This window comes from Scyliorhinus canicula, chromosome 21 (genome assembly GCF_902713615.1).
Source record: "Scyliorhinus canicula chromosome 21, sScyCan1.1, whole genome shotgun sequence".
NCBI classification, from domain to species: Eukaryota; Metazoa; Chordata; class Chondrichthyes; order Carcharhiniformes; family Scyliorhinidae; genus Scyliorhinus; species Scyliorhinus canicula.
In genome coordinates this window covers 34,619,973-34,634,217 of record NC_052166.1, presented here as the reverse complement: position 1 = coordinate 34,634,217, position 14,245 = coordinate 34,619,973, and the positions used below count along the sequence as shown (strand labels likewise).

At 47.9% G+C, this 14,245-nt stretch overlaps 1 protein-coding gene across 1 annotated transcript in view; it reads right to left on the bottom strand.

Annotated features, from left to right (window-relative positions):
* tnc (tenascin C) overlaps positions 1-14,245 on the bottom strand; it is a 350,428-nt gene that overhangs the window by 294,394 nt on the left and 41,789 nt on the right. Inside the window, exon 2 of the mRNA XM_038781949.1 lies at positions 8,074-8,127. The gene's annotated coding sequence lies outside the window, so the exon portion shown is untranslated. The remainder of the gene's footprint in view (positions 1-8,073; positions 8,128-14,245) is intronic.

The following is a 14,245-nucleotide window of genomic DNA, read 5'->3' as shown; positions in this document are numbered from 1 at the left end:
GGAGGATGCTGTTCTGGTATTCAGCCCATTTCTCACATAGCAGAGCAGTAAAACCACCTTATAATGGGTAAGCAGAGATTATGTGATAGGCTGAGGTCAAAGGAGGGAAGACAGCGAGAGTAAAAACTATCGTCCAGGGCAGCAAGCTCCGACAGAATGGATATTCAGTTCAATAACTTGTGAGTAAAAGCATTTATTTTTCAATGGTTTTCTTTATCATGTGGGCTGAGGATGGTGTTGTTGTGGAGAGTGGGAAGTTCCATGATGGAGGCAGCAATATATAAGCAAACCCGGAGGAAGAATTCCATTCTGAGTGCTTCAGTGAATACATTGTACGGTTGATTGTTGAAATGGTTTGGCAGGCAGAAAGAAAATTTAATAGGAGAGAACTTCAAAACAGGGAACAGGAAATATTTCAAAGTAGGTTTCAATTGAAGTGGATGTGATATGGATTGCTGGAAAAGAAAAGGTACACATTGTTATGTACATGGGTTGTTGTTGTGTTGATACATGGTCACTTTAAGAGTCTGATCACACGACAGTCCGTGACATTATCGGCTGCTTCACGGGTTTGTCTCAGTCTAGATCAAGCCTTTGAATAAAGAACAAAGAACAAAGAAAAATACAGCACAGGAACAGGCCCTTCGTCCCCCCAAGCCTGCGCCGACCATGCTTCCTGTCTAAACTAAAATTGTCTACACTTCCGAGGTCCCTATCCCTCTATTCCCATCCTATTGTATTTGTCAAGATGCCCCTTAAACGTCACTATCATCCCTGCTTCCCTCCTCTGGCGAGTTCCAGGCACCCACTACCCTCTGTGTAAAAAACTTATCTCGTACATCTCCTCTAAACCTTGCCCTAACAGTTCAAATCTGCCTAATAAGCCTCTGATAATTATTGTGTTCACCTCCACGTGCTTAAGCATTACATTCTTTTATCCAGTAAGAACAACACATCAACACAAATAACTTGCTCATTGTCTATTAAGTAATATTTCAAAGGCTGGTAGTGCAGATAATGTATCTAATTGATTCATCATGGAATCATTTGTGCTTTTTGAAGCAACTATTTGAAGCTGCGTTGAAGTCTGATCATTAAACGATTTAGGCCGGAATTCTGTGGTCATCGGGATTCAACATTCCTGTTGGCGGCGTGGGGTGGTTTAAATGGGTAATCCCATTGGCGGGAGTGTAAAATCCAGCCCCCAGCGACCGAGAAACATGGGAGCAAAGAATCCAGCCCTTAACCTGCTGTAAATAGTTCCTACTTATCTTCAAAGGAATCACGGAACGTTTCAGAATTGCTACGTGTTCATACCTTATTAATACCGTTCAACAGACCGAAACCAGATGTAAAAAATAACAAACTGACCACAGCAGAACCATTCCTCATCTGATTACAGGAGCAAATTCTAAATCGCCATTTTGTTTTTTTAGTACTGACCTTCTAATAATTATTAGATGATTCAACCTCACTACCAACAGCTTTGTGGTTGATAAATAATTAACATCAGATTGGAAAAAACTGCACCGGAATAGAAACGATTAATTAATTACTGCTACCCAGTTACCAGTTAGAAATGGAAGACAACTTGATCCTTATTCCTTCCAGTGACCCGCATATTATTCAGCAAGACACATGCAACCAATTTGTTTCATACCTTGTTATAAATTATAATAGAAATCACAGTAGTGATGTGTTCTTTCACTGTGCCCCTGAGCAATATTTCTCCTATTGCATTTTTATAGTGCACTTCAATGGGATAATTCTTCTGCGGGTTTTTTTTGTGTGATGTAATCTCATCGATAGCATTTAGAAAACAGCTTGGTTGCCATGAGAGAGAAATATTAGTCATTTTGGATATTCAAAGCCGCGACAATATTTAGACTACTTGTTTTAAGGATGTTGTAATAATGAAGGGGCTTGTCCTAGGCTTGTCCTAGGCTAGCAGTATAGTGGAGCATGGGCTGACATAGCAGAATTGGCCTGAAAACACAGTGAGCAAGATTTACAGGAAATGATGTGGAGATGCTGGCGTTGGACTGGGGTGAGCACAGTCAGAAGTCTTACAACACCAGGTTAAAGTCCAACATGTTTGTTTTCAACACTAGCTTTCGGAGCACTGCACCTTCCTCAGGTGAATGAAGAGGTTTGTTCCAGAAACATATATATAGACAAATTTAAAGATGCCAGACAATGCTTAGAATGCGAGCATTTGCAGGTAATTGAATCTTTACAGATCCAGAGATAGGGGTAATCCCAGGTTAAAGAGGTGTGAATTGTCTCAAGCCAGGACAGATGGTAGGATTTTGCAAGCCGAGGCCAGAAGGTGGGGGATGAATGTAATGCGACATGAATCCCTGGTCCCAGTTAACGCCATACTCATGTGTGCGGAACTTGGCTATAAGTTTCTGCTCAGCGATTCTGTGTTGTCGCGCGTCCTGAAGGCCGCCTTGGAGAATGTTTACCCGGAGATCAGAGGCTGAATGCCCTTGACTGCTGAAGTTTTCCCCGGCTGGAAGGGAACATTCCTGCCTGGTGATTGTTGCACGATGTCCGTTCATTTGCTGTCGCAGTGTCTGCATGGTTTCGCCAATGTACCACGCTTCAGGACATCCTTTCCTGCAGTGTATGAGGTAGACAACGTTGGTCGAGTCGCACGAGCATGTACCGCATACCTGGTAGGTGGTGTTCGCAGGTGTAATGGTGGTATCCATGTCAATGATCTGGCACGTCTTGCAGAGATTGTCATGGCAGGGTTATGTGGTGTCGTGGTCGCTGTTCTGAAGGCTGGGTAGTTTGCTGCAAACAATGGTTTGTTTGAGGTTGCGCGGTTGTTTGAAGGCAAGTAGTGGGGATGTGGGGATGACTTTGGCAAGATGTTCATCTTCATCGATGACGTGTTGGAGGCTGCGAAGAAGATGTTGTAGTAGAATGCACACATTCTAAGCATTGTCTGGCATCTTTGAATTTGCCTATATATATGTTTCTGGAACAAACCTCTTCATTCACCTGAGGAAGGAGCAGTGCTCCGAAAGCTAGTGTTTGAAACAAACATGTTGGACTTTAACCTGGTGTTGGAAGACATCTTACTAAAGGAAATGGAGCAGAGTCCCATTTTTGGTGCGTTTATCCTAGAATCATAGAATTTTCAGTGCTGAAGGAGGCCATTCGGCCCATCGAGTCTGAACCGGCCCTAGATAAGAGCACCCTACTAAGCCCACACCTCCACCCTGTCCCCATAACGCAGTAACCCCACCTAACCATTTTTCTGGACACTGAGGTCAATTTAGCATGGCCAATACACCTAACCTGCACATCTTTGGACTGTGGGAGGAAACTGGAGCACCCAGAGGAAACCCACGCAGACATGGGAAGGACATGCAGACTCTGCACAGACCCAAGCCAGGAATCGAACCTGGGACCCTGGAGCTGTGAACTGATAGCGCTAACCACTGTGCTACTGTGCCGCCCCGCTTGCAGCTATGACCCCGCTATTAAACAGTACCCTGCTTCATATCTGGCACTCGGCGAGGAACACTCCGCCAAGGCCAGACTTAGGCTCTCTTCCTGCACTAACAAGCTCAGCTCGGCAGTGCAGGAAGAGATTGGGTGCCATTTTTACATATATACGAGATCCAACAAGATCTCATGAGGCTTTGCGACCTGTACCCCGCTCACAATGGGCGGGGTTCAGATTTCGTATTTACGTGTGCAGTTAAATGCGGCCGCATTTGGAGTATTGTGTGCAGTTCTGGTCGCCACATTATAGGAAGGATGTGGAAGCATTGGAAAGGGTACTGAGGAGATTTCCAAGAATGTTGCCTGGTCTGGAGGGACGATCATATGAGGAAAGGCTGAAGGACTTGAGGCTGTTTTCGTTAGAGAGAAGAAGGTTAAGAGGGGACTTAAGTGAGGCATACAAGATGATCAGAGGATTAGATAGGGTGGACATTGAGAGTCTTTTTCCTCGGATGGTGATGTCCAGCACGAGGGGACATAGCTTTAAATTGAGGGGAGATAGATATAGGACAGATGTCAGAGGTAGGTTCTTTACTCAGAGAGTAGTAAGGGCGTGGAATGCCCTGCCTGCAACAGTAGTGGACTCGCCAACACTAAACGCATTCAAATGGTCATTGGATAGGCATATGGACAATAAGGGAATAGTGTAGAGGGACGTTAGAAGGGTTTCACAGGACGGTGCAACATCGTGGGCCGAAGGGTCTGTACTGCGCTGTAATGTTCTATGTTCTATATTTCTACTATCAGCTCACCAGTCAGTCACTCTTAAACACACCATTACCTTATCCTTCCCTAAGCTCACTCCAATTGGAATAACTTTTTCCCTAACAACCAGTTTATTGTTTTCGACCTTCTCTGGAAGGTTGTGCTTTCTCTTCCCTGAGATGTGTGGAGTACCATTTCTCTCCCAGAGGACTCTGGGATAACTGATTTCCCCAGGGTCAGTGAGGTTTATGTCCTAGAAATGGCCCGAGTTCCTTTGCTCATCTCCCAGGGGAGGCTTTAAGTTGCTGTTTTTCCCTCTGAGGAGTCAGCCGAGGTTATTCCTTTCCACCAAGATGTCATTCTTTAGTTTGCAAATGATGCCAAACCAAACCCTTAGGAATTGTAATGTTTACCCTAACAATGTCCACACACTGAGCAAAATTAAAAGACGTGCGATAGCATCCTTAAAAAGTCTACTTTCTTTGACCCCAAAACCAAACACTTTCAAGACCCAGTATTTCTTCAAGTATTTCATTCTTTTGCTTTGAGAATTGCCTTATAAACTAAATGCCCCGGTAACCTTTCATCTACTGAAGATCCAATATTATTTAAACCTCTGGTCGTGAGTACGAGAACCGTTACTTTGCCTGTTCTTTTTAAGAGGCTATAGAAAAGATTATGGGGTGGCATGAATTAAGTACTTGTCAGAGTATCTTTGAAATCGAATACAACTCATTTTAAGGCAGTTCCCTGCTTTCTCAAATACAGTATGTTTTAATCCACCACTCTTAAAGGGCATCCCTTTGAAGATACATCTAGTTTATTACTCAAGTGCCTTCAAGTGATGGAAATGAAATGAATATAACTAGTCAGAATGGCTTCTGTGGCATAGTTCTTGTGGTACAGTCTCAGTTTTCAATCTGCTATTAATAAATCTTAATAAGTATAATGTTCAACACTAAACCCGCATGCTGTGATGAGCATCACTGGGAACTGAGCTGATGATGATTGAATTACACCAGAGGAGAATTGCTGCAGAGGAGAAAAAGCAAGGATATTGATAAGGAAGGAGGAAGCATTTTTTAAATTAAAAGAGCAGGCCTCAGTGAGCACAGCCTCTGGTCAGATTCTCCCCCCCCCCCCCCCCCCCCCCCCCCCCCCCCCCCAACCCCACGGTGAGTTTGATGGTGAGGCATTTAATCGGGTGGGAAGAAAGTGCTGAGGTGCCTTGTCACTTTCCTGCCTCTTTCTCATTTAAGACTGTGATAGGAAGGCCTGTAGGTAGCCTTCCCACCACACCACAGTTAATGCCCACTGAAAGGCCTAATCCTGCACTGACTCAGTGACTGAATGGAACATCTGACATCAAGAAGGTAGGGATGAGAGGGGCGGCCTGCATGAGTGCCACATCCCTGCCTTTGCTGTTGACCCCTCCTCCCTCATGGCCTTCACCTCATAGCCCCTCCCCCCGTTCCTTCCATCACTCACCTGTGGCCTGGGTCCCTCAGTGATCCTGGTCGAGGATGGCGTCCTGGCATCGGAGTGGCGTGGCGCAATCCGCGCGGCGTGGCGCCGATTCTCCGTTCCGGCGAGGGGCCGTAATTCTCCGCCACAATTAAGTATCACACATACCAAATACTTTCAAACTATATTTCATGAACATTTTGTTACTGGACACTTTCATCTGACGGAGCAACTTTAATATCTGAACTTGACAGTTTGCTATTGGATACAATAGTCTGATCGCCAGCTAAATATTTTCCGGTTTGAGTGAAATGATTGGAAGTCCTGCCTGTAACCGCCACAACCAAAAAGGATTAAATATATAATAACGCAATTTAAATGCTTGGAGACCGGACCTTTTTCCAAACATCTTGCATTTTATTTCACATTAAACGTTGAGCCTAACAAATCACATGCATCACAGCCAATGGCAATTGCGCGCATCGTTAGGATTGTGTGGGGCAGAGTTGGAAGGTTATTTGTGGTACTGTTTGTTTCTATGGTAGCATGTATTTATATCAGTTGTCAGGAAGCAGACTGTCTGCCATTTTAACAGTCACCTTCATAATAGGAACCATTTACCAATGAAATAAAAACCAGATTCAGGTCAACTGGATCCAAAAGAGTAAATGAAATCAAATGCAAACACTTTAAACAAATGAAATCATATGTCCTTAGGCCACCTTGTCAATATCTGATAATTACGTATCATAAAAGCTTCCAACTGCCAAGTTCTTAAATTCCACTCAAACTAAACCATAAACATATGCCACTGTGTGTTTTTCATCCTGACAATGCATCGGCTCGATTGCAGCCGAACCATTAGAGCTGCGCGGGACTGATGTGTAAGTGCTGTCGACAGACACTGAAATCACTGGGATTACTAGCGTGCAGTCTATTGCCATATTGATCTATAATTCCTCTCTCGTTTTGTCTGAGATGTTGATCTATTGAAAATAGATGGAGGAATTTCCGATGAACGATGCGCTAATAATCCTTGGGGTAACCTCAGGGCCATAGTAATTTTGCAACAGTGCAATGAATTTCAAAGCAGCCTGATCCAATTCTTCCCCCTCCGGTTTCCTCCTTCCAGTTTTGTGTCTTTTCTCTCACCTCCCCTGAATGGACTGAAGAAAAGGAAAACTTGTATTCCTAAATGCTTATCACAGCTGGAGGATACCCCAAAGGGCTTTACAGAAGATGAACTATGTTAGAAGTAGAGTCACTGCTGTAATGTTGCAAATGCATTTTTTTTTAAAAGAATAAGTTGAGGAATAAATGTGTTGGTCAGAACACAGAGATCTCCCCTGTGCCTCAAATAAAATGCCAATCTGAGAGGACACTCTCTCAATATCCCACTGGAGTGCCAGCCTAACATTTGTACTCAAGACTCTGGCTTGGGCCTTGAATGAACAATCTTCTAACTGAAAAGGCAAGAATGCTACCAATCTGAGCCGGGGCACCAGCAGCCATCCCATAACTTCATCTAGTTGGTGATTCTTCATGTGTGATACTGAATTGTGGAAGGAAACAGACGTGAGGAACATCATATAAATTCAGGCTGATTGTGCCCTCGTGCAGTGCTCACTATTGCACATTTTACAATGCGGGTGAATGAATAGCCATTGAACTGTCCGGCTTGGCCGTCTTGTCTCATCCTTGAGCTTGGGTTGTTGAGATGAGTTGTGGCAATCCTGTTGTTGCTATCCCCAGTTGAAATCAACTAACTGCACAGAGCAGTGAAAAAACGTGGATGTTCATGTGTATGTGCGTGCGTTGCTGTGTGCATATGTGCGCCTATGTGTGTTTCTGTGAGTTCGAGTATGTTTTCGAGTTTGAGTCTGTGTGTTTGTTTATGTTTGAGTATGAGTGTTTGAGTGTGTGTGTGAGTTTGTTGGTGTTCGAGTATAAGTGTTCGAGTGTGTGTGTTCGCATATGTGTGTGTGTTTTGTTGGTATTCCAGTATGAGTGTTTGAGTGTGTGTGTTTTTTGGTGTTTGAGTATGAATGTTTGAGTGTGTGTGTGTGTTTGTTGGTGTTGGGCACCAATATTTTTTCAGCACCACAGAAAGCGAGACAGGGAGGCAAGGGAAAGCGGGGACTTCAAATGAAGTCACTCAATTGGTAATTTTTTTCTGAATTCCCATTCTGAGAATTTATTCAGAATTTTCAGCCACGTGATGCTGATTAGTAGCGATCAATCTCACACTTAAAGAAAGCAACCTCATTGACGTGGCATGTTGAAAAATAAATGAATCTGGTGAAGCTGTTAGCCACCCATGGAGGGCAAGTATTAGACCGAAGAGTTATCTGATGAGCAGGATTCATATTGTTCAACACTTACCTGCTGTTTGGCGCCCAAAGGAAAAGAAAGTGGCCACGGAGTATAGACGTCCACCTAAAAGTAAATGGCAAAAGCTTATTATTAGATTTACAGTTCGCTGAGCTGGGAGTAAAGACTGTCATTTAGACTATATACATCACATCTGAAGCAGTCTGAATTGATCACGGTTTATAATTCTGTCCACGTGATCTAGTAATTGAAAAACTTTGTTATCATAATTTGAAAGGGTTGCTTGTCGTTCACTGGTCAGATCTAATGTGTACCATATTGTATTAAAATATCAATAAATGAACTGTGAGTCTGGTCGTGCGACTGTGGATTACATCAGTGCAACTTTTAGCTGAAACTGTCTGAATCAATAAAGTAAATTTTAATTTAGATGCAGACTAGTTTACTTTCAGCATCCTCTGCTGATTCATTGATTCGTGTAGGCTTGTGATAGTAGATTTTCTGACCGCCTTAAGAAGGAAATTCATCCGACCTCTAGTCTTAATGTTTTCGGTAAAACATCTACTTCCACTCTTTCATGTTCTTCAACCACTGTGACCAACCAGAGTTTTATTCTTGCCAGATCTATTTGATCCTCTACCCCCTTGACACCAAGATCTCTAGTCCTGAGGAATTACTCGTCAAAAGGCGTACTTTTGAACACACATCAGACCTGTCCAATAAAACCAACATTGTTTGTAATTTAAAGTAAACAGAAGTCACTTTTATTAAGTCTAATTAAACATACTCCAGACAACAGGGGCAGCTACAGGTCGGTTTTGGGTAACAACATTTTCTCTACAATCAGGCAAAAGATCAAAGTGGACTGGCGGGACAGTAATAGCAAGGAGTTTTTTAAGCGAGGTTAGAAAGCAGAGAGATCAAAGGCTGCAAGAGGGCTTTGAAAGGCTAAGCAAATTGCAAAGATGTGGAGAATATGCTGAACGGTTATCACCAACTGAGCTGGGTGATATTCACCACGGGGAAATGGGGGCTGTTATCTCCCAAGCTGTTAGCTCATAAATTAACCAGTTCGACGCAGTCTGGGAATGTTACGATCAATTGGGCAAAGATCTTGTGGTACCTTCATTTAAAAAGGGCAGCAACTCACAACCTGGAAATTATAGGCCAGTTAGTTTCACATCAGTTCCAAGAAAGTCTCTCTAAGAATTATTAAAGTTGTCCTGTAAGATTACTTGGTAAGTACAGCAGTTAAGAAATCCCAGTGGAGTTTTTGGAAACGGAGGCCCTGGATGAAATTCTCCGCCTCGCCATGCCTCAAATGCGAACCGCGATCGGACGGCGAATCGGGGCTGACGCCTGTGTGGGAACAGTAGCGTTCTACACGAGAAAAAACAATGCTGCACTGCACCAATCCTCCGTCCGGTGGGGGACCAGCAGCCATGGAACGTAAAGCCCCCGGCTTTATCTGCGGATACAGTCAGTGAATTGTTGGGTCCGTGGCCGCGCATTGCGCATGGTGGTGGCCTATGGCGGCCGCGCCGTGTGTAACATTGCGCTGGCCGCGCGCAGACCCGGCCTGTTAAAAACTGTTTCCCCCCCCCCCCCGTAACACACCGCGTCACCCCCAGCCCCCTGCCAAAGCCCCTCCTGCCCGCAGAACAGCTCCCGCCTGACTGTGACGGCGCTGGACTCAGTCCGTAGCCTCCACGCGAGGTTCTCAAACGATGTAAGCACACGCGCACCATGCCATTGGGAAGTTGGCCCATTGGCGGTGGAGCATCAGGGGAGGGCCTCAGTTGACGTCCAGAGGCCATCCATACGGTGTGCTCTGTATGCCCTGAGTATACCATTTTTGAGGGGATGGCGTATCGCAAAAGTGGAGCCGCCCCTGATTTCGGCGCAAACAGAGATTCTCAGGTCGATCGCCAAATGCAATTTCGGCGTCGCCGACCAGAGATTCCCACCCCAGGTGCCCGGGCAAAATCAAGGTCCGCACCCGGCATCGATTCAGGAAGCATGCTCCGGTCACTCACTGGTGGCGATAACGAGGTTTGCACCCCAGGGGGGCGGCGTGCAAAACCGGCATTTACATGTATTTCAATGTGATTAACTAATTGGACAAGGTATGCTCCGCCCTTCCACGATGTTCTGCCCCTCTCAGGCAGACATCTCCCAGGCATGAATTACTACAAGTATTTACAAATGTAGACTGGGTGCCATGGCTGCAGAGGGGGAGCGGGAAGCTAGAAAAACACTGAAAAACTGTTGAAAACTGTCAGGTTTGCTGGGATGTCGCAACCCAGGTCAGGGTCAGTTGCAGGACGGGACTTATTGCCAACTCCGTGGACTTGAGGTGTCCACTTTGTGATCAGGATTGCCGGCTCAGACCTCTGTTACTGCTGTCTGTCTTTTAAATACAGACCCTTGGTGTTTGATGCACTATCAATTACGACGAGACAGGAGTAGAGAATGATCGAGGCTTTATTACAAAATGGCTGCAGCTCGGTGATCACACACATTTATACTCTGCCTAGTGGGTGGAGCCAGCAGGCAGGTATCTACCCCCGTACCTGTAGTACAGGAGCCTTACCGTATTACATCTCTTACGTGCACTATATACAACAGTGGTGACTACCACATTCACCCCCTGTTAAAAAAGAATCCAGTGGGTTGGTGGAAAACTATTTACATGTAAGTGTACAGTTCTGGAAAAGTTCACAAATTCAGCCGGTCAGGTGCCTTGGTCTTCCGTTGCGAACGCCGCAGTCCCAGTGGCAATGCAGGCACCGGCGTGGTCGCCGGTGACTCCGGGAGTGTGTAGTCCTCATCTTCATCCCCGGGTGGAAACAATGGGTGGACGGATCGTCCTGGAGCGAGGGCTTTGGTGAGGTGCGCTTTGGAGAGGATGGGTGGCGCCAGGGCAGTTGGGGCAGGGGGTGGGGACCCAGCTAGTGCCAGGTCCCTGAGGGAGACTGCGTCTTGAGAGGCGTTGGGGTACGCCATACTGCGGGTTTGCGTGGAGTAGCTGTACCCTCTCGACCAACGGGTCCGCCTTGAGGAGCCGCACGTGCTTGCAGAGGAGGACAGGTCCTGGAGCTGCCAGCCACGTTGGGAGCGAAACCCTGGAGGTGGACTTCCAAGGGAAGGCAAGGAGACGTTCTTGGATGGAGTGGCGGGCGTTGGGGAGGACCTCCTGCCAGCGGGAGTCTGGGAGATGTTTAGACCGTAGGGCCTTCCAGACTGTCCCGTTCTCCCTCTCCACTTGCCCGTTTCTCCAGGGGTTGTAGCTGGCCTTCCTGCTCGAGACAATGCCCTTGCTGAGCAGAAATTGACGCAGCTCATCACTCATAAAGAAGGATCCCCGGTCGCTGTGATGTAAGCGGGGAAACCTAACAGAGTGAAGATGGTATTGAGGGCCTTGATGACTGTGGCAGACGTCATATCAGGGCATGGAATGGCAAATGGGAATCTGGAGTATTCGTCGACCATGTTAATGAAGTACGTGTTTTAGTCGGACGAGGGGAGGGGCCCTTTGAAGTCCATGCTGAGGCATTCAAAGGGACAGGAGCCCTTCACCAGGTGCGCCCGGTCTGGCCGGTAGAAGTGCGGTTTACATTCCGCGCAGATCTGGCAGTCTTTGGTGACCGCCCTGAAGTCCGCAATGGAGTAGGGTAGGTTGCGGGTGGATGACAGATACCATCGTGTAGGGTCCGGAGTCGGTCCACTTGTGTACCTCGGGATAGGGCGTCGGGGGGCTCGTTGAGCTTACCAGGGCAATACAAAATCTCGTAATTGTAGGTGGAGAGCTCAATCCTCCACCTCAAGATTTTATCATTTTTGAAATTGCCCCGCTGTGTGTTATTGAACAGGAAGGCAACTGACCGTTGGTCAGTGAGGAGAGTGAATCTCCTGCCGGCCAGGTAATGCCTCCAATGCTGCTTCAATGGCTTGGGCCTCGTTTTCGATGGAGAAGTGCTGAATCTCGGAGGCATGGAGGGTGGGGGAAATGAATGCCACGGGTCTGCCTGCCTGCTTGAGAGTGTCAGCTAGAGCGACGTCTGATGCATCACTCTCAACTTGAAAGGGGAGGGTCTCATCGACCACGTGCATCGCGGCCTTGGCGATGTCGGCCTTGATACATTTGAAGGCCTGGTGAGCCTCGGCCGTCAGGGGGAAAACTGAGGAGTGAATGAGTGGGTGGGCCTCGTCTGCATAGTTAGGGACCCACTGGGCATAGTATGAGAAGAACCCCAGGCATCGTTTGAGGACCTTGGGGCAGTGGGCAAGAGGGAGTTCCATGAGGGGGCGCATGCGATCGGGGTCGGGCCCGAGGACTCCATTTTGCACCACATAGCCAAGGATGGCTCAGCAGTTGGTGCTGAACACGCACTTCTCCTTATGATACGTTAGGTTCAGGAGTTTGGCGGTGTGGAGAAATTTGAAAAGGTTAGCGTCGTGGTCTTGCTGGTCGTGGCTGCAGATGGTGACGTTATCCAGGTACGGGAAGGTGGCCCGCAAACCGTACCGGTCAACCATTCAGTCCATTTCCCGTTGGAAGACCGAGACCCCGTTAGTGACGCCGAAGGGAACCCTAAGGAAGTGGTAAAGGTGGCCGTCAGCTTCGAACGCAGTATATTGGTGGTCCGCCTTGCAGATGGGGAGCTGGTGGTAAGCAGATTTTAGGTCCACTGTAGAGAAGACCCGGTACTGTGCAATCTGATTGACCATATCAGATATGTGTGGGAGGGGGTACACATCGAGCTGCATGTACCGATTGATGGTCTGACTGTATGACCATCCTGTGTTTCTCCCCAGTCTTTACAACTGCCACTTGAGCTCTCCAGGGGCTGTTGCTGGCCTCGATGATGCCTTCCCGCAGTAGCCGCTGGACCTCCGACCTGATGAATATCCTGTCCTGGGCACTTTACCGTCTGCTCCTGGTGGCAACGCGTTTTCAATCCGGGGTGAGGTTCGCAAACAGGGAAGGTGGGTCGACCTTAAGGGTCATGAGACCGCAGACAGTAAGGGGTGGTAGGGGCCCGAATGTCAGGGTCAGACTTTGGAGGTTGCACTGGAAGTCCAGGCCGAATAGCAAGGCAGCGCAGAGGTTTGGAGGACATAGAGCTGGAAGTTGCTGAACTCTACACCCTGGATGGTGAGGGTGGCGGTGCAGTACATCTGGATCTCCACAGAGTGGGATCCGGAGGCCAGGGAGATGTGTTGGGTAATGGGGTGTACCACGATGGAGCAGCGCCTTACCGTATCGGGGTGAATAAAGCTTTCCGTGCTCCTGGAGTTGAGAAGGCAAGGTGTCTTTTGGCCATCGACTTTCACCATCGTTATCGCGGTTGCAAAGTTGTATGGCCAGGACTGGTCGAGTGTGATGGAGGCGAGCTGCGGCTGCTGTTGGTGGGCCCTGGGCTGGACGGCGGCGGTAGCGGGTGATGAGTGGCCCGATGATGTACCCGACGAGCAGGAGTCCTGAGGCGCTGTCCAAAATAGCGCCGAAGATGGTGGCATTAAAAATGGCAGCGCCCACGGTCCGCACGAGGTCTGATAGGGGGAAGCTGGCAGCGCTCACTGGCCGCACGAGGTCTGATGAGGTGAAAATAGCGGCATCCACGGGTCACACGTGGGTGGTGCAGGAACAATGGGGCTGGTTACAGCGGTGATCGACCCGGCCTGGCACACCACAGCAAAATTCCTTCCCGCAGGCCTTGCAGAGTGTGCTCCGCGACGGGCAGGGCCGACGGGGGTGTTTTGGCTGCCCGCAGAAGTAGCACTTGGGTCCCCCAGGGTTGACTGGCTGCCGTGCGGCGCAGGCTTGGGGTTGGCTGGGAGTGGTCGCTGGTGGGGTCCATGATGTCCAGGAGAGGGTCGCCGTGCGGTCGGGGACGTACGCTTGTACATTATGGGAGCCGACCGTTAACGAGGTTGCGAGTTTCCTGATCGCGCAAGGTTGAGCATACCCCCTTCTAAGAGGCACTGGCGGATGTACGCCAACCCTATGCCCGTAATGAAAGTGTCATTGATTAAGAGTTCGAAATGCTGAACAGCCAAAACTGCCTGGCAAGCGCAGTTCCTCGCCAGGGCGTGTAGGGCACGCCAGAAATCTTCCAATGACTCACCGGGGAGTTGATGCCGCGTGGACAGGAGGTGCCTGGCGTAGAGTGTGTTGATCGGCTGTGTGTAGTTCTCTTTCAGAAGCGCCATTGGCTCA